Genomic DNA, 23,749 nt, shown 5'->3' with positions numbered 1-23,749 from the left:
AAATTAATGTGCTCAATGGCTTCAAATGGCAGGGACAGACAGACAGACAGATACATTGGGTAAACAAGTTTAGAAAGTGCCTTTTTTAAGCTCAAGGAGAGGGTCCAAACACAGTAGGTGGGATGAACATGAGAAAAGCATCTTGATAAAAGTGAAAGCTGAGGACCTGCAGGAACACCAGCTGCTTACACAGATGGGTTCAGAACACACTCACAAAACAGTGGCAGATCCAGAACAGGTGAAACAGAGCCAGAACATAACAGCTAAGGAGACTGGTGCACTGTTATTGGATACTGAAAGCACTGATATGTTAAACGAGTAGTCCTGTCAGTTTAGCCTGGCATTCCTCTCACATAGTCAGACTTACAATCTACATTACATCTACAGTATCAAAACAGATGCAGCAGAACCAGAGATACTGTCCACACTTTTTTTTTCAAATCCCAGTCCCTACATGACCCAAAATGCAACTCAACTCGACTAGCGTATTATGCTAGCACCAGCTAATGTAGCTTCAGGGGTTTGGAAAACTCACTTCAGATCTGTAGCATTAGAGGAACAGTTAGAGATTTAGTCTACTTTTCAGGATTCGACCGCTGCGCACCATGTCTGTATGTCTGTAGAAAATTTTCTCCAACTTGTCTGCTAAATAATGAGATACTTCTGAAGATATGTGAAACTTTGCTCCAATAGTAGCATTGGAGGATAAGTCAGGGGGTCACTGTAGTTTTTAGGATTCATCTTCTTTGGACCATGAATGTCTCTGCAAAATCTAACAGCAATGTATCCAGTTGCTGCTGAGATATTTAAAGTCTGGTCAGACACTGAGATTCATGAAGCCATACCACAAGCATGGCTAAAATTAACTAATTGCAAAAAAACATGACTGCTTCTCAACAAATGATCAAATTCTTCTCTCTTTCTTTTTGTTGACTGTAACCTGTGAAGTCTGCTGGATTCTGCTGGAAGGAGGATTATGAAAGAATTCACCCCTGAGAAAGTTGAAAGGCATTGCCCCAGGTTAGATGACAGTTGACTGAAGCTGGGTTACTGCTCCTTTGTAAGGTTTCATACATATTGCCTCATTATTGCTTATTATTATGGCAGCGCATTACCGATTTTAATGTTGTGAACAAAAGAGCCACCTACAATCTCTCAGCATGTGTGGCTGTGGGACAAGGTCATTTAAAGAAACTTCATTTGATACTTAGAATAAATAAAAGTGTATGTCAAAAATCAGTGACACGCTGGGAACACCTTCTTCTGAAATGACAGAAAATGTAATAAAAATGATAGTTTTTTAACACTTATCATAATTAACTTTAATTGTCTTTCTTGGAGGACAGAGGTTTGAGGTTTATGAAGGCACGGGTAATGCATAGGTTGGGGTTGGGGGCCGGGGGAATAAAACCTTCTCATGTCAGACATTTTAACTTTTCCTAGCAGGAAGGTGAAATCAATAAGATTGATGAGGGCTCAGTGTCCCAGGAAGCCTTCTTGCACAGCTCAAGGTCATCGTGCACAGCTTAAGTGCATCAACAGAAACAGACAGACATAAATGTTATGAATTCATTTTAATACTCTCTTTACTGTGCTTTCTTTCTGACATGTCAAAGTGTCTAATATAATGTACACTGTTCATCCACTCTCTTATTTTGTATATCATACTTACCTGGCAGGGGAGATACCATGATCACCAAGGTGGTTCACCCAGGGCGAGGCTCAGCCTTTGCACTCCGGCTGTGCTGACCCCTGCGAATTCCCCAAATGTGGGAATGTCGACTGCATAATTTCTGGTAGTGGGGGACTGCGTTCGCGCTCTTGTGTGTGTTTCACTGCATGTAATTTTCCGGGTGTTGCATGTGTGTTCAACTAAGGATGGGTCAAATGCAGAAGTCAATTTCAGTATGTGTATGTAAAAATATATATACTGTCAATAAAGTTGGTTCTTCTTCTTCTTCTTGTGCCTGGTGGTGGTGGTGGTCATGTAATTTTCATGGTCATGGACCATATTGAGTTTGTTGAGAAGCTTGTGTTGATTCCCTCTGCTTGATGTAAAGTAAAACAGGGAAATCCGACCTTGTGCTGGCATTAACCTTCTGCATTGGTAACAGTTTGTGGAGAAGAAAAAAGGGAAAAAGAAAACCTCTACATCTCACAATCAACCACATCTGCTCCTCCCCACCCTCCATTTCCTCTTCTCTTGAAGAAAGCTCAACAGTGCGAAAGACAAACAGGAACACTTGGTATTCCTGCGGGATAGATGATCAGGTCACTGTGTAAGTGTTTTGTGTGTGTGTGTGTGTGTCTATTCGTGGGGTTTTTTTTTTTACTTTGTGTGGAAAAAAAGATGTATCTGTGTGTGTGTGTGTGTGTGTGTGTGTTCGTGAGAGAGAGGTCACTGTAAAGCTGACAGGTTGTGTTCAGTGGCAAGGTCACATAGGGAATACAGCTGGGAAAAGATGGATGGATGATGGACGGATGAAAGAAGCTCAGGAGGCAGTTGGAAGGAAAGTGTTTGTGTGTGTATGACTTCGCCTGTGGAGGGGAAGACTTTGAAAGACACATGGACACAGCAGTCAGTGGTAGCCACAGAGGAGATGTGCCATGTTGTTTTATATTCGCTAAATCAAGGGCATGTAAACAACCTTCTGTAAATTGTCTCTGAGCCTTTTCTTGGCAGTTTTCTATAGGGCAATCCTCCTTTTTAACAACCATTGCAAGCCACTCAATTGATCAACAATAATTGATTGATTCATTGGAACAAAAATGAAAGTTTTTAGTCTGGGAAATCATGAATATGTTTATATTCAGTAAAGTCAAATGTACTTTTGACAGAAAGGGGAAAAAGTCTTTGTTAAATCTGATGAATAGTCAGACGATATTGGTTGTGTTCAGTCAGATGAAGTCAGCCTTCTTTATGGCGTCCCTCGAGGGTCAATTCTTGGTCCACTCGTGTTTAATTTGTATGTGTATGTCTGTTTACGCCAATGACCTCACCCACCCACTGCTAGAGTCAAATATTAGACAGTCTAATTTATTTTACAACTAAATGAGCACAAAACAGAGAACGTTTTAGTAGCTTCTAAACCTCTCAGACACCACACTATCTCCTGTCGCTAAAACCTCGTGAGCAAGCCAAAAACTAGGGCGTAGTCAGCTTTTATTTTGAAACACATTGATTCACATTTCATGTGCTACACAGATAAACTTGACTCATGCCCACACATGTACAGTAAAGACCTTGAGGAGAGAGGATAGCCAAGCAGAAGGAAAGAAAGACAAATTATATTATTTTTGTCCTTCGATGTACTTCATCATATAAGATGGAGGGAGAAGGGGATGAGACAGGAGACACTGAAGTGTTGGGACTGAGAGCAGGACACAGGTGTGTGTATGTGCATGAGTGTGTGTGAGTGCGCACTTCCTCCCTCAGGCTGTATTCATCACCCGTACAGACAAAAGTCTCGTCAACATGATTTATTTTCACTCACATCAGTAACAGGTGAAGCTGTCTTTGTTCTTTGTGTGTGTGTGTGTGTGTGTGTGTTTCCCTCCACATGTGTACAATAAACACAGTTATTAAAAAATATTGTGACATTAGTGCTTACATGTTGATAACGTTTGGGTTTCAGTGGCTTACATTGTGTGCCACTTTATCATTTCACCACCATAAACAAGCCTTAATAGAGTAAATATTTCCTCCTACTGCTCCTGTTGTGACAGGTAATTTTAATTTACATAATTCAATACTGTACAAATTTGGCTGACATTGCACCTCGTGGCGATTCTTGCCCTTTTAATCAGAGGCAGTATACGTGACTGTTAATGCACACAAGCTGGTGACCTTTTGTTTACAAAGCAGTCGTTCTCACCGCTCAGCTGTCCCGCCTTCTGCAAATATGAGCAAGCTGCCGACATGAATGGGCTTATAATTGACTTGCGTGTTATCAGTGCCCTGCAGAAAATTCTGTTTGTTTCTGACATTATAGCAGTGAGTTTTTAAACATTTAATGACTCTGTGTCCATGCCAGACTACTGGGACAATCTATAATGTCAAATGTGCAGAATGTGCAGAACTTTTCCTCCTTAAAATTTCCTTCCACTCATTTGCAACAGCAAGTACTTTTGAAAGAAAATGAAGGCTGCCTGGATTATGATTTCTATAAATATGATGACAAACCTTTATTAATTAACGTATTTGCCAAGTTGCAAAATGTAGATAGTGAAGTTATCAGCAAAATGATCACTGTGGGAGTTGCTTTATAGTAAACAGTTGTGAACGCTTTTGATGTTTCCACTGTCACTGATTCCTGTTAGTACAAAATATGAAAGATCCACTCATTTCCTGTGCCTGAATTAGTCACATAGGCTGTTGTCAACTTTACTTCAAAGTATTTTTAGCACAAAAAATGGAGGTTTGACTGCTGGCAGCCAATAGAGTTTGTGTTGCTTCTAGCATCCAAATGAGGCAAATTTATTTGAGCTTACTGAAATTGTGAGTCATGGAGGTGCAGCGTCTCATAGCAGACACAAAACTTAATGTAAAACTCAACTGATGTGTTTCTCAGTCCCTCACAAAAAAAACGATTTTGTGGACACATGCCTTTTTGCAGCATATTGATAATATAATAATAATGGAAATCCAAACTCTGGGATATTGTTTATATCGAGAAATGTGCCTCCAGGTTATCACAAAGGCAGCACTCTGAATGTCTGACTATGTTTGCCTGCATATTCAGGATTCACAGACTTGAGAGAAAGGAGAGAATGAAAGGTACAGAGACGGACAGAACAAAAAAGGGAGGAAATGGAAAATGCAGGTTGCTTGTGCTTGTGCGTCTCGCTCAGTTCACTTCAAATGCATCAATATCACATGGACCACCTCAGCAATGAGAGACAAAGGTCATTTATGTGGGCAAAAAGAGAAAGCATGTAGGACTGAGGAACACTGCTTGACAGTATTCTCAGTTTGCTTTTACAGCAGAGGGAAGGTAGGTGTTGCTGATGTACTGTTTAATACCCGACAGGTTGTTGGCAGATGATTATTTTATATATGTGGCTCATATGCTTTAACATTTCCAGTTGCTTTTCCCTCTCCTAGCCACCTTGGGCTGAGAAAAGCTGCTTTAAATGGGTGAAAAAAATATTTGAGTGACGCAGAGGGTGCAGAAAAAGGAGAAGGTGCTTGCATGTGCGAGAAACAAAGAGATGTGGGGCACAGTAGGTGTGTGTAATTTAACAAGGGGCAAAAAAAGATGGTCAGTGAAGTGTTGAAAACATGCTCTGGGGGTGGCGAGACAAGTCTTCTATTCCGTTTCTCTGTCTCTCCTTTCCTTGTATCCTGAGCTCTGTAGAAGCCATGTTTAAAGGTCATATCTCAGCATCCAAGGCCTCACTGAGGCTTGATGGAGAAGAAACAGTATGACTGAGAAAAGCTGTGAAAGAAAGAGGAAGGAAAGACAACAAACGGAGCCAGAAAGAAAGAATTTGAGAAAAGCATGGGGTGTCGAACTTTGGCTTTACTGAGGTTGAATTCCTGTCAATCAAACGGTGCACCCAAAACATGCATGTCTTCTGTGTTAACATCAGAATAAACATATAGAGCCCATACTGGTGAATGAAAGTATCAACTTTTTAATGCCAAGCAGAAAAGAGGGCCTTTTCTATATGCAGTTTTTAAGGGTTCCTTTTGGAGCCAGCAGCAGGGGGCCATTTTAAGACCTGTAGCTCCACACATTCCTACATTTGCTATGGCATGCAGCCCTTTGAGAGAAGTGACACCAGAGAGGGAGAGAGATGGATGGAGGGCTTGTCCTACTGTTGTGTAAGTAGCACAAGACCTGAGGGCGGGTATATAAAAAGAACATTTCATCATAAACCACATCAAATGTGTCAATATGTAGATATCGAGAGCAAAGACAGTCAGCAGGCCATTTTAACTCTCAGACTGTTGGTATTGAGTTGTGACAGACAGACACGAAATTTAGAAGAAACTGAGGAAGCACCAACTGGCCTGGAATCAAACTGCAATCAACCAGCAATTGTTGTATTTTCCAGTTGTTCATTTCAATTTCTGTCTGCCAAAAATAGAGTTCAACACTCAAAGTACCTAGAAATGTAACATCATATGGTAACAACAGCTTTTTTAAGGATAAATTTTACACTTTTAGCTCATACCTGAAATGCACACATAATTGAATGTAGAGCTCTACCTTGTGGCAGCTTTAACAGAATGAAACATAATAAAAACAACTGTGCAGAGGCCTGAAGACACACATGAGTGAGGAGGGTACCTGGTGTTACACACACCCCCATAAATCCTGAAGTAAAACAAACGTTCAGCTGCTAAAAAGGGTGTTAATGTTTAGACGTGGTTATTGAGCAGAGTAATGTACAAAAAGTAAAGAGAATCTGTGTGTGTGTGTGTGTGTGTTTGTGTACCGACTGCGAGGGGGGAAAAATGCCAGTTTGCATGGCTGAAGGTGACTGTGACAGTTTTAGCCTCGGGGCATCATTTTCCTGACACAAAGTCTGTTTGCTGCAACAGTAGAAGGTTGATGTGTGTAGTTATTGCTGTGAGCACACAAACAACAACTCAGACACACATCAACATACACACACACACACACACATTCATCCAGCATTCCCAACGCTTCCTGTGATGTAGAAGTTGAAAAACCGTCACATCGAGTTGTAACTGTTGTGTTTTAGTCCAATAGCGTTGGTGGTATGTGCAGGGCAGAAATCAGTGCTTTGTGACAAACTGTTAGGATGGCATTAAGAGTAACACACAAAGTCAGATTAACTTTTAGATAATGCAAACCACTGTGTGTTTTTACCAACTCGAAACAGAGCAGATGCGCTGCACCTTTAGCAAACAATAAATGACCTTCCAAGTACGCCTTTAACATACCGTATACACACCACAAACATGCACATATTGAACTCTCTCTTTCTCTCTCTCACACACATACACACACACACACACACACACACACACAAGGACACAGCTGTGTTGTGGCCCACTTTTGAGTTAAACACTGACGTCATTCCTCAGTGAAATGGCTGCAGTGCTTGCTGGAGCACATTACAGTATAGCTCCCACAGTGACTCACACACGCACACACACACACACACACACACACACACAAACATGCAGAGAAGGAAAACATGTGCACAGACAAACAGATCAACACTTGAATGCATGTACATCAGGCTTCTAACTTATAGCACATCATTACTCCTCCACTCAAACATAGATCATTACTTGTGCACATATTAATTATGTGTATTTGTGTGTGTGTGTGAGCCGTCATCTCCATCCACACATGATATTGGATCCATAGGTAGTGTCTGTTGAGAGAAGTTGAATAATTATCTGCCTTTTTCCTTCTCATTCTTTCTCCCATCTTTATTTTGTGGCCTCTCTCTCTCTCTCTCTGCCTCTCTCAAACACACACACACACTCACACACACACACACACACACACACACACACACACACACATATTCCCGCTCTCCTTTATAATTATTTCCTCAACAATGATTGGGCCAGTTGATTAAAAAGGGTCTTATGGGAGCTGTTTCCTGCCTAATAGCATCTCCGTTCTACACATTGAGTTCACACAGCACATAAAACAACACACAAAATGACACACACAGTATACAAGCACACATTTACAAATACACATTTTGCACGCATACACACAAGACACATGTGGACCCACAAACACTTGCTGACTAATGGCGTCTGAGTTGTCCACAATGAGTTTTGTGTGCACACAGACGTGCACGCCTGCACTGACAGGATGCAAAGTTGCATTCGAAATGAGCTTCATTTCACCTGAAATTTTCTTCAACCAAATGTACAACAAACCCTCTCAAAAAGGCAAATCTTGCATTTCGCTGCGTCTTACATATTTTAACAGCTGCCCCCACTGAGCAGATGGAGTTTAGGTTGAATTATAACAGAACTTGAAGAACAAGTGTTATTACAACAACTTTTCTCTTTGTTTTGACCTTCATTGCTTTTGGCAGTAACAACAATGTACTCGTCTGAGAGAAAGACAAACGTGTGAACACGCCAAGTTAACTGCTGCGATGCTGGAACGTGGAAACATTTCCACGCCGAAGTTCAGTGATGCAAGAAACACAAGGGGTTTTGACACTTCAGTTATACTGACTCAGTGGAGGAGTAACATGTTGCATGAACATAATATCATATCCTGTTGATGCTTTATTCGTGAAAGTGACGTATCCACCTTTTTGAAAGAATGCACATGACGTCTATCGCGTGGGAAATGTGAGACAGGCATTCACAAATAAAAAGAATATCAGCGCGTCTTATTTTAAATAGAGAAAATAACTGACTGATGCCTCTCGTCCTGATCTCCAACACGTCTTCAGTACACTAGACAAACGACATCTAATTCTCTTTCGTGTCATGAAAAACAATGTTGTTTTGTAATCCATCTCTTTAGGACAAAATCTGCCAATATTTTCTTTTGGTAATTATACTAATATGTCAAGTTTTGTTGTTTTCTATCCTCTCCTTTCAGAAGAAGTCCTCCTTCTCAGTTTGAAGTAGTTTCATGAGTTTTAGGTGAGTTCTAAGTTTGTCTTCTGTTTTAACCCCACTGCTGGCCCAGTAGAAGCTTTATGTCAACTCAAATTGGCTGCTGAGATGAACTGACGGCTGAAATAGACACACAGGTTGTTCTTCTTCCCTCCTTAGCTGGTTTATTAGTCCTCAACGCCCCCTTTTGTCTCTCTCTCTCTCTCTCAGTCTCAACCTCTCCATTTCTCATCTCTTCGTCTTCCCTTCAGATAACTCTATCAGTAATAGGTTCCAGTGGAGGTGCCCTCCCTCCCCCTGCTGTGTAACTGATTTACTGCCCAACCCGAGACGGGAACAGGAGGCTAAGCCTTTCCTTCATACCCCTGTTCTGCATTTTGCTTGCTTTCAGGCTTTTTCTGATTTATTTATTGTATTCCTTTGCTTTCTCCTTTTTTGTTTTTGTTTTTTTTTTCATGCATGCCTGCTGATTCTTCATTTCCTGGTTTTTCTCTTATCTTTATTTATCCCCCTCCACTTTTTTCCCTCGCTGTATCTTTCTCTGATACACCCTGGGAGCCATCACTGTGCAGTGTTTAATGCTATACTTGCACTTCCTTCAGTCATCAGCACTGCTGACTTACTGTTTGCCGGACTTTAACCGGAAAGAAAGGGAAAAAAGCTAAGCTGTGTGAGGCAAAAGAATGATAAAATAAAACATGGTGATACACAAAGGGAATAGACAACAAAGATGCATCATTTAACATATTTAATGCAGTGAGAAACAACAGGAAACAGAGTCAATGAACAAACAGAATTATCTGTTAAGACTTGATGTTTTCCAGTTCGGATGATTCCTGGCAATTTCATGAGAGCAAGTAAGAAACCAAAATCTGTTGAAAACAAACTTACTTACAAGAGTTTTTGGTCACTACAAATTTATTTTTCACATTTTCTTTGATTCTTCGGTGTCTCAGCTTCCGTATATCAACAATACCTGAACAACATGTCAGCCGGCGGTCCTTCTTCTTTCTGCACAAAGCTGCTGTTTAAAGATAACGTAATACAGATTCACGTCACTGCTAACAAGGCTTTTCCATTCACCAGCATTGTAAGGTTTTTATTGTGAAGCAGATTTAAATTCCTGTAGCCTTAGTCACTGACATCGGGAACTAAGAACCTACACTCAGTACCCAACCTGAGTGCAGACATTAATATCTAGTTTGTCTGCAGTTTCCATAATAGCTATTATTTTAATTTGCTTATCATGGAAATCATGCAAAACTGCATGATGCTCAGAGCACTCGGCAGTGTAATTTTCACTGCAATCATATTTATAGTCTTTCATTATTAAAGTTTGTCAGTATGATTCTTATCATGGAATCATCTATGCAATTTTGCAAATAATTAACCCATTTCCAAAGCATGTGAACTATGTGTTGTCCACCATCTTATCTCGCTGCTTGTTGGAAAGAGGTTTTGATTTAAATTAATTTTTATTTCTTTAATTGTTTTGTGAGGTAGTTGAGGTACTTTTTGAACTTGTGAATGTGTATTGGATCTTGGCCTGTAACATGCAGTCTCACTATATCTGCTCTCATGAGAGGTTTTTGGAACAGTGAAAAGGTGGTTGAAAGCCACTGACCTACTTTTTTCATTTTGTGCATGAGAACTTGTTGGCCCGTTGCATCTGTTACTCTGATTTAGTCTTGAGCCACGGCACGTCATCACAAGTCAGGATGGGTGGCGAATGCCATTTCACGATGCCCATAAGACTTTTCACATGCTTTTATGAAAAAAAAATCCTTGCAGTAACATTGTGTGCTGCTAATATTTCCACCTACACATTGAAAATATTTCAAGACCCTGGGACTGAAACACCCATCAATAATGCACTGTGAATAACACAAATGAATGCCAGTATGAATATCAAACAGTGATTTTCTCAGTGTTTGAGCTGTTTACTCTTAGACAATGAAAGGTTGCTGTTGAATTCTAATGTTCTTATGTCTCATTTGTGAGAGCGTTTCAAAGTATATGGCACGGAAAATAGCTGCCTTAATGACTAGTAATACACAGTGGGCATGCTGTGAGCTAAGAAGAAGACTGGAGTGAAAGGCAGGGCTACACTGAGCAGCAAAAATGAAAAGAGACGGAGATAGAAATGGGACGAGACACCATAAAAAAGGGGCATATCTGAAGACAAGAAGACTGTAATGAGTCTCTATGCCTGACAGAATCTCTTGCTCCAATGTTGTTCAAAAGCGAGAGCAAAGATACCAAACCTCACAGTAGTGCCACCTTGGGCGCCGAGCGTCACTTGCATTTAAATGCTCACTCCTGCGTGCAAAGTTTAATCACTCTGAACTCTTACATTCTTTGTTTTAAACTTTTCAATGTGCAGCCAGCGAGATGGAAGGCACTGTCTGCTGTAGCCTGAAAATAACCCCTGTTGAATGAAAACACTGTATCTCAATTTCCTAACCAAGATTTCATGGTTTCATGTACACAAAGATTATCAGGCCCTTACTCATCTTTTTCTCTGGTGAAAGGCAGTCTACAGCCCCCTCTCTGTCAAATTGGATTTCATAATTTACAAAGCTTGTGGTTATGATTTGGGTGAGGATGTGTTGAAAAAGCACAATCGTAACTTCCCCTTAACAAACACTGACATAACATAACGTGTGTGTATTTAGTTGCTCACTGGGCAATTTCTTCAGGCCTCTTCACTGTAGTACCCATAGATCATGAACAAACATTATATACACAGTATATATATATATATATATATATATATATATTAGCAGTATGCCAGGAGAAAGCAAAGACATGTAAAAACAGAGTACAAGAAAGAGCAAGACAACGAGGGCAGAAGCAGGCCACTGTTGTATCTGGGGAGTTCATTCATCAGCTGGGACAAAGGGAATAACTAAATGGAAGGAGCAGAGAAAAGGGGGTTGTGTGAGAGTGCATTAAGGGATAAAACCCTCTGACTGACAGAGCATATATGAGTGCTTAAAAAAGAGAGAGTGAGAGTATGACGGAGCGAATTAGAGAGCAATCGGATGCCGGTTTGACATTAACCGAATCCCTAATGAAGGTGAGAGGAGATGATTGGCTGGGCACGTATCCCGATGAGGTCTGCCACAGCAAGAGTTGCCAGGTTGACCTCAGTCTCTAAAGGACAGACTCCAATTCAGCTGGCATTTCTAATTGGTATCATGGACGACAGCCAGATAGCGTTGCCCATATGTGGACGTGGCGACATACTGTGCTCATTGGGGTTAAAAGGACAAGAAATGAGAGGAGTGTTCCAGAGAGATGACGAGAGCGAGGGAGACCAGGGCACAGGGAGGGGAGAGACATCGGGAGGTGATAGAGTTGAAGAAAAATGGACATGACAGAATAGAAAACAGGCAAGTGAACTTTGATCTGCAAGAGCAGGGGCCTTTAACTCATCCCCGACCAACTTAATGAGCTATCGTTTTTTGCCTTTGTAATTCACTAACAACAGCATTGATTGGTTGGTGATGATGATGGAGCACTTGGCTCTTCATTCAGTCTTAGCTTTTCTTCTTCATAGAAACATGCTAATGGAGTAAAAACAATTATACACCGGATCTCAAATGGATAATAATTTCTCCTAAAGAGGTTTTCTTTTGTATATGCAGAGGCAGGCTATTATTACAGGCCTTTTTTCAAAATGGATTTTCATGGTTTTACAGTTTATCCTGTTTAAATTAGAACTCCTGGTTTTCTGATCTGCTCCCAGCTGCTGTGTCAGCTCTGCGACAGGCTGTCAATGTAGCAAAGCATTAAAAGCTTTCCACATGTTTAGAGTAGAATAATGCATGTCTTTCTTCTTCCTTCTCAACTTTTGTTGTGCAAGGATGAAGAAGAAGAAGAAGAAGAGGTCCCTTACATTAGCAGGTTCCTGAAAGCAATGAATTTGACCAGTGAAAGATGATTCTGAATTTACCACAATAATAATGCAGGACAGTTAGCAGCATATTTGTTCCAAACCCAGGAGATCCAAACCCCTGACTTTTTGTTTTTACTGAGCCACCAGTGCCACCTTCCATTGAAGAAAACTACCTGTCAGAATGTCATTAGATTCATACATTTACTGTTTTGGTGAAATGCTGGCATGAAATATGCTGAGCGTTCCCGCTCGGGGTAGATGACAACTCCACCACACACAGACTAAAATCTGGCAGCTCATGCATTTCCTCTCCCAGTTTTTGTACTCGGAGGAGGACCTTTAATCTTTGGTGGTAAGCAGACAGACAGAAGCTCACCGGAAAAATCTGTGAGAGCACTTCCCTAAGTTGACAATAGAAAAGTAGACAAAGAGAAAGTGAGGAACTCAGACAAAAAAGACAGAAACAAAGAAAGACAGCACTGAGTGTATTTTGTCAGCCAGGTGCTGACCACAGAGGAGGCGAAAGAGAGAATGGAAGAAAGACAGAGAGAAACTGTTCCCACATGGCGGCCATTTGACCCTGAATTTTCCCCAAGGGAGTCTGCAGAGGAGACAGCTCCTGACACACCACCTCACTCTTTCGCTCTTTCTTTCTTTCTTTCCTGCCTTCCTTTGTTATGGCCACTTTCCAGCCAGGAAATGAATGGATAATAAAGTGAACTGCTTTATGGACATGCATATATTGCATCCAGACACAAACAAACTCAACCCACACACACAGAGAGACAGAAAGACAAAGGAGATAAAAAGAAAACAATCCTTTAATCTAAAGCAGATGAAGAGAGTTTCCTTTAGACGTGGTCACTTGTAGATTTAAATGAGCCGAAACAAACAAATTTAATGTTACTGTGTTGTCTTTGGAGTCAACGTTTGAATTTTAAAATAGAACCCATCAAACCACAGACACGTACTTTTTCCTGAAAAAAAGTACGTCCTGAAAGCAGACATGGTCTTGTAGCTGATGAAAGCTTCTGTGAGCCCATTTACCACAACTGTTGATAGATTTTGTGATCTGTGACTCAGAGTATAATCTGTGATCCAGTGGAGCTACAGCAGTTTCACAAAGCAAACTTGAATTTCTCCAAATTCTCCAAATACAAACTAGTTACCATTATTGGTTTAACAGCATTTCTTTGGTTGGTGTCGTGTGGTTTAGCTGTTTTACACTTTAAGGTAACACAAATGACAAAAACATTTGAAAAGAAATGAAGAAATACAAACAGTAGGAGAAATGAGTATGAATGAATGAATACAAGAGAGTCTGTTTCTGGTTCTGCAAAAGCCAAAAGATAGTTTCAACCCTTCACACCTTTCAGGAGGAAAATGTGAATACATGAAACTTTTTTTTAACCCTTGTATTATGGTACGGGTCAATTTGACCCATTTCAGTTTTCATGTTGACCAAAGTACTGGTTATCCTTTCTTTTTCTTCCTGCAATTTTGTGACTTTTCCTCATCTTGGGTCATGAACTGGTGTGTAAAATCTGGACCCTTTGATGTGTAGTAAAATGTCTGTGCAGAGTTTGTATACGAAGATGATGTTGCGGGTCATTTTGACCCGGACACTTTAATGTGGGTAAATAGCTGTTTAGATCCAAATTAAACACTTTGATCTCTTTGATATACTTTGTTTAGATTGCCAAATTATTTGTATTTTGAAACAGAGGCCCAGGTGTGAATGGAGGAGGAACTTTCTCACCCTTGTGCTTGTCACTGTTCTCATGTCATCTCTTTGACAAACACACCAAAATGAGCTCCAGAAGTTTTACAGTTGAAGAAACTGTGGCACTGATGTTGAACTGGGATAGTGATGCAGAGGAAGAGATTTCAGAGACAGAGGATCTTTCAGAGACTGAGGACAATGTTATTGATGATCCAGATTGTCAATTTTCTTCCGATGAGGATTCAGAGGACGAGTCTGCCGTTGGATTGCCATCAGCTGAAAACCAAGGAATGCAGCAATCATCATCCACAGAGGGGACATGGACATCAAAAGATGGTAATATAAAATGGTCAACATCACCACACCAAAGCCGAGGTAGACTATCATCTTCCAATGTCATCAAAATGACTCCCGGTCCTACACGATTTGCTGTCACACGAGTTGATGATATTCAATCAGCATTTCAGCTCTTCATATCGCCAATAGAGAAGATTATACTGGACATGACCAATTTGGAGGGGAGGCGTGTATTTCAAGAGAAATGGAAGCCACTGGATCAGACTGACTTGCATGCTTACATCGGAATTCTGGTATTAGCTGGAGTGTACAGGTCAAGGGGAGAAGCAACTGCAAGTTTGTGGAACGAAGAGAATGGAAGGCCAATCTTTCGAGCAACAATGTCTCTGGAGACATTTCACATGATATCTCGTGTGATCCAATTTGACAACCGCGACACAAGAGCTGGTCGACGTGAAAGAGACAAGTTAGCTGCGATCAGAGATGTATGGGATAAATGGGTTGAAATTCTGCCTTTGTTGTACAATCCTGGTCCCCATGTTACTGTTGTTCCATTCAGGGGGCGCTGTCCTTTCCGACAGTACATGCCCAACAAGCCCGCCAAGTATGGCATCAAAATATGGGTAGCTTGTGATGCAAAACACAGCAACATACAGCTGCCAGCGCAAGACTGCCCGTTGGCCCTTGGTGATTTTCTATAACATTGTGGATGTGTCTGCTTACAATGCCTATGTCCTGTGGACTGAAATCAACCAACAATGGAATGTCGGAAAATTGTTCCGACGTCGGCTTTTCCTGGAACAACTCGGCAAAGCACTTGTTACTCCTAATATGCAGAGTCGAGCCAGGCCACCTAAAACCCCAGCAGCTGCAGCTGTCATTGAAAAGGTCAAGCTCACGTCACCCAACCAATCTGTAATGGATCCATTAGATACAGGTGTGAAGAAACGGAAGAGATGCCAGGTCTGTCCCCCCCGAGATGACAGTAAAACAAGTACCTGTTGTGTGAAATGCAAGAATTACATCTGCAGAAAGCACACAATTACATTCTGTCCATCGTGTGGAGAACAATGAAAATGTTGAACATTGAAAATGGGGAAAGTCAAATGACAAACAAAAGTGTTCGTGAAGAGAGGAAAATTAAAATAAAGATGTTATTGGTTTTAAAATTAAATAGTTCTTAAATATAGTGTTGGGATTAAAAATATATTGTATGTCTCTTTTCTATATGTTCCTATAATCTAAAATAAAGATGTTATTGGTTTAACCTGTTTTTGTTTTATTGTTTTTAGTTGATTTACACAGTACGGGTCAAAATGACCCGCAACATAATCAATGTCATTTTTTTTCAACATAATACAAGGGTTAATGTCTTAAAATAGGCTGAAGGAGGCTAAAGAAACTCTCGTTCCAAGATTAAAAAATAACTGAAGGTGTTGTCTTCTTAATTCCAGGATTTCTACAAGTGCAGAGATACTCCAATTACAGCAAAGTGTCTTGTAACATTTTCCTTTTCTTTCACTGATAATGTAAAGTTTTAAATGTTAATCTGCCCTCCAGCTGACCTTTTCCCATAACGACACTACAGACTTTTTTTCATTCTTTCTTTCCAGAGAATTGGAAATATTCAGTGATGTCACTCACTAATATTTTAATTTCATGGTCCAAGTCACCCCAATATGTTTCTAATGGGAGAGAAAGAAGGAAAGGGGGAGGGGAGAGAGAGAGAGAGGGAGAAAGGGTGGCCAAAGGGAGAAAGAAAGAAAAGTGAGAGGAAGCGGATGAGGGGGAGATGGTGAATGTATGAAAGGGAATGAGTGAAGGAAAGAGGATAAGGGGAAAGAACAGAGGGAGTGAAGTGGAGGGAATAGGGAGGCAAGAGGGTGGAGAGAGATGCAGAGAAGAAATATAGAGGGAGAGAGCGAAAAAGAGTGAATAGTTTCCATTAGCCTTGCTTAGTTGAGCCCAAAACAATGTTAATTAATCTGGAACTTTCTCTTGCAAAGTTTTATTTTATTATTGCTTCATCACCTTGTGTCTTGACATTGACTGCTTGCTTTGTCCTTGGCTCACCTCCACAGAGGGTGTAAGGCCTTAATAATCCAGCCCTGTGATATGTTCATGTTGATTCTATACTGCATTTTTCTTTGTGCGCAGTGTATTTCATGTCCTCTTGGAATATGTCAGAGCACAAGGTGCTCCAGGTGGATATATGTGTATGGATATTTGCATTGCACCTGTCTCATGTCTTGCATGTCTTAAAATCTGAAACTATATTTGACTATTTTACAGCCAGCAAGGTGAAGAGGTGTGTAGAGTATAAATAATCTGCACTGTATAACGTACAAGAGATTGGCAAAATAATGTGTTCCACATTGTGACCCTTAAAGGATCCCTCACTGTATATTTCTGAATATACAATATGAATGTATGTATGAATACAGGTCCACCATTTCAACCCTAACCTTTGTTCTACTTTCTCTAAATTGAGTTGTTGTAATAGCCTATTAGCCTATGTGAAAGAAAGTGTTTGCCTTTGAGTTACATTAACATCGCGTGCACCTCATCCATGGGAACGAGGCTGGGCTGGCCTTTCTCACAGTAGGCGTGAGACAGCAGAAATGGCATTGAAACTAATAAAGTGAATGATGATGTCCCTCTCATTCTAAGCCCTGCTGATAAGCCTGGAATTAGTCCAGACATTTTGACATGTCACACTGTAAGAAATGCACCTAAATGAAAGAAGTTCAAAATTGTGTGTGCTGGGTCACTGTCACACTGTCATGGCTTTCTGCAATATAAAACACACACACACACAATTAGAAGCTCTTAAATTGCAATTGCAATGAGTAGGCCCACTTTGTATTTTCAGTTACTCAGCTCAGTGTCTGACACTTCCAGTTTGTTTCTGGCTAGAGAGAGCAGCAGGTTTGTGCCGACAGGAATCCTGCAGTCGGGTTTTGTTCCGATTGGTCGTGGACCAACTCGACAGTATGTAGGAGCTGATGTGTTGTCAGGGCTGGTGCTGGCTCCATACTGTCAATCTGTCTCATTTTGTCTATGGCTTCAGGACACGTGTCTGTGACTCAGAAAAGTGTGGAGGACACACACATGCTGACACTCGCACACATACACACACACGCACACACACACACACACACACACACATGCTGACACTCGCACACATACACACACACGCACACACACACACATACACACACACGCACACACACACACATACACACACACACACACACACACACACACACACACACACACACACATACACACACACACACACACACAGGCAGACCCCAATCTGCCAGCCCTCTAACAGAGTGTTCAGTCCAGACAACAGGCGTAAAGCTAAGATAACACACTCTCTTCTCTTTCTGTCTGTTTTCCCCCTTCTCCATGTTTGTCACTTTCCTTCTGCAGACAAATCCACTGTTGTTTATCCTATACAGACATTTATTTACAGCTCCACTGAAGTTGTTTATAATATTCTGCGATATATTTACAGCCGCATTAAACTCATTCTCCACCTGAGTGCTCTGCTGACAGGAATACTGCAAGACTTTATTCTAATGCCATAAAATGTCTTCCACCTAATATGTGAATATATGCACAAGCTTCACCACAGCACCAAATGTAATATAGTGCTAAAATTAGAATTATTCAGCTAACATTCTTCAACTGGTAGAGTGAGTGCTTAATGCTAAATTCAGATCTCATAGAAGTTCAACACAACTGATGATTGCCTGGATTGAAAATAGCAAACACATATAATTAAACTCAGATGAATACATCTGGGCAGCAAGTACTGAAAGATGGAAGCTTGGATGCCTCAGGTCAGTGAGTCCACTGGCAAATAATTATATTTTATTTATTTATTTATTTTGTTGCACCATGCACACCAAGATGACATTATACATATTTTTTTCCTGTTGTTGTCTCCTGCACCACATGACCTGAATGCAGCATGTCAGTCCAGTGTCTGCACTCAGTGTTCTGTAGAGTCGGATTTATCTTTTCTTCCATTTTTGGTGGAAATATTGGGGATTCATTGTATCCTTCATGCATTAGGGAAGTGTTCAGCACAGCCCACAGCATTAAACAGTTGGAGGTTGTTTGAATGGACCTGTGCAGCTCATATGTCAAAATGAAATTGACCATTTCTCATGAAATGTTGTCAAAGTTCAATGAACCTTCAGTTTCAGTCTGTGGGGTCTTCCCTCAAGACTTTACTGTGCCTTAAAATCTTTAGCATCACTACTAGAAGGGCTTTAAACTATCACACAATCCTGAACAATTCCTCTTGTTCATAAAGTCAGGATGTTACAAGTGGATTTATTTTTAATGTACTTACAATCTGTGTTCATCTGTGAGTGTGTAGAGTGGTTCATTAGTAATAAGAGAAACATCTTGTGTGTGTTCTGTTTGTCCATCCATCCATTTTCTATACCGCTTATCCGTCAGGGTCGCGGGGGAGCTGGAGCCTATCCCAGCTGACTACGGGCGAGAGGCGGGGTTCACCCTGGACTGGTCGCCAGTCAATCGCAGGGCCAGCACACAAAGACAGACAACCACACACTCTCACACTCACACCTAGGGGCAATTTAGAGTAGCCAGTTAACCTAATGTGCATGTTTTTGGTATTGTGGGAGGAAGCCGGAGTACCCGGAGAAAACCCACGCAGGCACAGGGAGAACATGCAAACTCCACATAGAAGGGCCCAGACCGGGATTCGAACCTGGAACCCTCTTGCTATGAGGCGACAGTGCTAACCACTGCACCACCGTGCCACTGTTCTGTTTGTGTAATAGTTATTGTGTATGGATTTATTGTGTGCATATTTAAATCTCCCTGTGTGCAGTGCAGTGGCTGCTACAAAGTATTCACAGCAATGCGGAGCCCAATTTGGAAAAGTGGTCTTTTTAGCTGTGGGGTTGAAAATGTGTGTCAGTTTGTCATCCCAGTACTGCATTTCAGTGCCACAAGGCTGTGCCATTTACTGAACATGTTGAATGATAATGATATAACTGTTAGGGAGATCACTGAGGGCCTCTCAGTTTTTGGACACAAGATCCCTCAGGGCCCAAAGGGATGAGCCACGTTCTCTTCTGATGGAAACCTGGTGGCAAAATGGAAGCATGCTGGTTCACTGTCACACTTGAGTAGGACGTAGTTATTGTTAAAGGTTAATATTGTTAGTAACACAGGTTTTCTTAATATTATATGCCTTAAAAGATCTGTACCAGGAAACTGAGCTGTTATTACTAACATCCATATGAAAGCCAACTGACCCAAACTGAAACCTGGCAGCAAATGAAAGCATATCTGCTAAACAGACTAAGCTAACTGACCTCCCACTGCCGACCACCGTTTCCTCAAAGATATTTAAGAACTGTGCAGTAAAATGGAACATTATCACTTTTACAACCTACAGCATTTGGTGTAATCCAATCCCTCGTTTTTAGTCTCCTAAAGCATTTACTAATTAATGTTTAAATATGAGCCATAGTTGTGTTAAAAAAAAACAAAAAACGCTATTTAATAGTCAGAAGTGAGTTGCCAGTCAGAATCCTTCTGATAAGTAAATTAACATCAAACCACACAAAGATATGATAACACTGAATATGAAACATCCCCAACTAGGCCTAATGTTCACAAATATGAAGTTTCCCCCAGAAGAATCTGTTCAGTTCAAAAATTTAAATTTAGTACTCCATTCAAGAAAAAGAAATGTCCACCCATCCTTCAAGCAGTTCAAACAATTCTCTGCTCTGGAGCCGTTGCATTCCCCAAACCAGTCAGTGAAGGGGAGTATATAAACGGTCACATCACCTCTGTCCACCAAATCCTGAGTGTAGAGCCATAAAAACAATATTACCTGCATGTCAGTCAGACCTCTCAGAGTCAGCAGGAGGGTAATCGCTCCCGAAGTAGGCTCAGCTGCAGGCGAAGGACGCTCAGCGGTACGGTCTGTGCCTCCTCCCTGTTGTGAGTCGACATTATTTCCTTGGGCTGTGCAGTACTTGTGTGGAGGACGGTGAGCTAAGCCATGTCAGCGCGGGTGGGTGGATGCTACTTATCGGATGACTTATTAGTGACATTAAAGTGGCAGATCGTCTTCATGTGTTCACACTTGTCAGTGTCAGTTGTGTCTGTAGACTGGCATAGTGAGAGGTTTGAAGGTGTCAGAGATGCTAATGAAAGTGACTAATGTTGTTTCATGTGTCTGCAGTTACTGGCAATCTTCATATCTGAAGAAAGCGTTTATATTTGCCAGCCTGAGTAATGACCTGCACCTCTAATTAGAAATTGCAGAGTAGGTGGTGCAGGATGCATGACAAAATATTCTGCAGACACAGTTTGTATCTTCCAGTATTCATGTTCTGCTGTTAATTTTAAAAGCACAAGTATAAATTAAAGTGTATATAAGTCTGTATATCTGTGTAGGTTCAACCTTTGGGGGATTTTGAATGAATTTCTCAACTGAGTTTTGAATTTTAATCTCTCCCCTGCCCAGTCATGCTTTGTGTATATGTGTGTGTGCAGGTTTTTGTTAATAAAGAGAGTGAAAGAGGGTTGCAGAATTTCAATAGAGAGTGTGACAAAGTGAGAAGAGAGCCGAGGAACGAGATAGGACCTTAGAAAGAAATGAAACCGAGAAAGCTGCAAATTGTTCATTATTTCTCTGTTGCATCTCTGTTGACCTACAGTAAACCCCAAATGCAGACGTCAAAGAGTCTAGAGACACCTAGTGTCCAAAAGCTGTCAGAGAGGCGCATTATTTTACATCAGTGGCGTGAGTGTGTGTCTGTTACAGGAATGATACATTTGTGTGGGATAAGCAGCAGCAGCCATCTGTCTCTTTAATAGACTTTTGTTAAAAATCAAGCAGTTTTACAGATAGTTGAAACATGCACTGTGTGACACCATACACCACAGTGAAATGAAAAATGCGACTTCATTTGAACCTTAAAAAGTGGTTAAACATGCACAGAATGTCTGTTTGAGGAATTACAATTGCATTGTCCTGACGTGCACCCCTGTCCAGTATCGTCAGACCAGCAGAAGTCATCGGGTCACTGCTTGCGGTCATTATTAGCGGAATCAAAGCAAATCTGGACAGGGAAAACATGCTGTTTTTGTGACAGTGACTTCTCCGACCACATCCAGGAGTGCACTGAAGGCACAGTTTTCACAGAGTTGCTCAGTTCAGAGCAGTCCCTAATAATATTCAGCCTAATCACATTGGCTACTCATTAATTGGTGTTGAAATAACTTGCAAATTAGCCTGCTAGCTGATGTTTTAGCACACCAGCTAGCACATTCACCCAACAAGTTGTGGTTGGATACTGAAAGTGTTGCTCTTTCACACTTTCCACAGCTGACAGCTCTTCTCTCTCTGGTGCGCCCGTGTGTTTGTCGTGATGTGATGCTAGCTAACAAGGTTTTAGCATGAATGCATATGCTAACAACACAAAGGTCACAGGGTTGAGAATGAATCAGCAACAGGAGGTGAATTACGTATTTGCCCTTCAGTCGCCTCGCCCTGTTTAAGAGACAACTGCCTGTTTCCGCACATCTTCATGTCACAGTAATAAAATGTCTCTTACCCCCCTCGCACTACACGTGTCTGCATTTAAAGTCTACGCTCACCACACCAAAAAATGAGGAGAGCAGGTTGCACCATCTGCTTGTAAAATGTGTACAGTGTAGTGTGTAGCACGCTCACAAACCAGCCTCTGAGGTCACGTCTAATTTTGAGATTTAACATTTCGACTTCAGACTTTGGAGATATGATGATTTCATAGTATCAGAGTAGTATCAGTAGTATCAGTTCTGATCAGAACTGATATTATCATTCTATTTTATATTTTCAAAAACATCAGAAAAATTAATGAAATTAAAAATTGATACAAATGTAAACTATATTCTGCCCCAAAAGTATCAAAAGACAATTCGATCATTCCTCTCCAACTGGTATTTTAAAACAGTCGAACATCATTAACACCTTTGTTCGTTTCATTTTGTTCATCTACATCTTGTATCCTAAAATACTGAGTAGTATAAGTTGCACGTAAAGCCAAGAAATATAATGTTTATCTCTTGCTCAAGAGGTTCGACCTCCAGCGTGCCTGCCAGAAGGTGCATTACATCAGCTGAAAGTCCTGCGTCCTCAAGAGTTGAAAGTCAAAACTTTTACACAGCAGATCTGCGCACAGCAGCTGCTGTCACCATTACCCTTTAAACTGTTTTAAACAGGGCAGTCACACTCACACAGGGACGCTTGTGCATGCAAGTCACTTCACAGGACAATATTAAAAAATACATTTTTTGTTACAAAAAAAAAAAATCCTGCTTTTCAAGTCGCGGCTTACACATTTGCTGTGAGCTTCTGTGCAAACAACAGAAAGAGGACCTTCTTTTGACCTGCAGTCGACGGGGCATTCGGATTCGAGTGAAACAGCTTTTACTGTCTCAGCTTGTCTGAAAGTATAACCTGCAACCTCTTCCTTCCTCTTTTTTCTGTGTTTTTTTTGTTGCCTTTCCTCTATTCCTGAGGTCAGTGAAGGGGCAGTTACTTGTTTCAGTTTGGAACACCTGCCATGTTCAGCTGTTAGACCTTTGTGTGTGTGTGTGTGTGTGTAACAGGACACAGAGTGTGTGTTATCTAATGCTTATGTGAGATGTGTGTGTGTGTGTGTGTGTGTGTGTGGAGGTAAAACAATAACCGGAGTACCATGCCTTTGTTTACAGAGACAGATACAGCGTGTCAAGGAAGCAGAATCCCTCAACAATATTTCTGTTCCTCTCTCCTGAGTTTTCTCTCGCCTTCTTTCTCACTCTGACATGGGCTTACTATTTTTCTCATCTCCGTTTGTCGATTTCAGCCACACGTGAGGTTGTGGATTTCTCCATCTCTTCTCGCTGTGAGGTTCTCTCATATGGATAGAAAAAAAATGTCTTGTGCCTAAAATTGCTTTGCATGTGTCAAAATCATGGCTTTCTTAATTTTTTTTTTTTTTTTTTAACTGACAATTTCTAAATACACCATATAGACAAAAGTATTGGGACCATTATACCAACGTGGACTTTAATGACAGTGCATTCTAAGCATAGCATTGTCCAAAATGTCTTGGTATGCTGAAGCATTAAGATTTCCCTCCACGTGAAGTAAGGGGCCGAGCCCAACAACCTGAAAACCAGCACCATAAAGAGGCGTGTCTGCATACTTTTG

The 23,749-nt window shown here is 41.0% G+C and overlaps 1 non-coding gene across 1 annotated transcript; it reads left to right on the top strand.

Moving 5' to 3' along the window:
• Positions 1-1,664: 1,664 nt before the first annotated feature.
• On the top strand, positions 1,665-1,826 carry LOC124066557. Its single transcript, XR_006844627.1, has one exon. It is a non-coding gene; the product is annotated as a U1 spliceosomal RNA (small nuclear RNA).
• Positions 1,827-23,749: the final 21,923 nt, after the last annotated feature.

This window comes from Scatophagus argus, chromosome 10 (genome assembly GCF_020382885.2).
Source record: "Scatophagus argus isolate fScaArg1 chromosome 10, fScaArg1.pri, whole genome shotgun sequence".
NCBI lineage: Eukaryota > Metazoa > Chordata > Actinopteri > Scatophagidae > Scatophagus > Scatophagus argus.
This window is presented reverse-complemented; position numbering and strand designations above follow the sequence as displayed.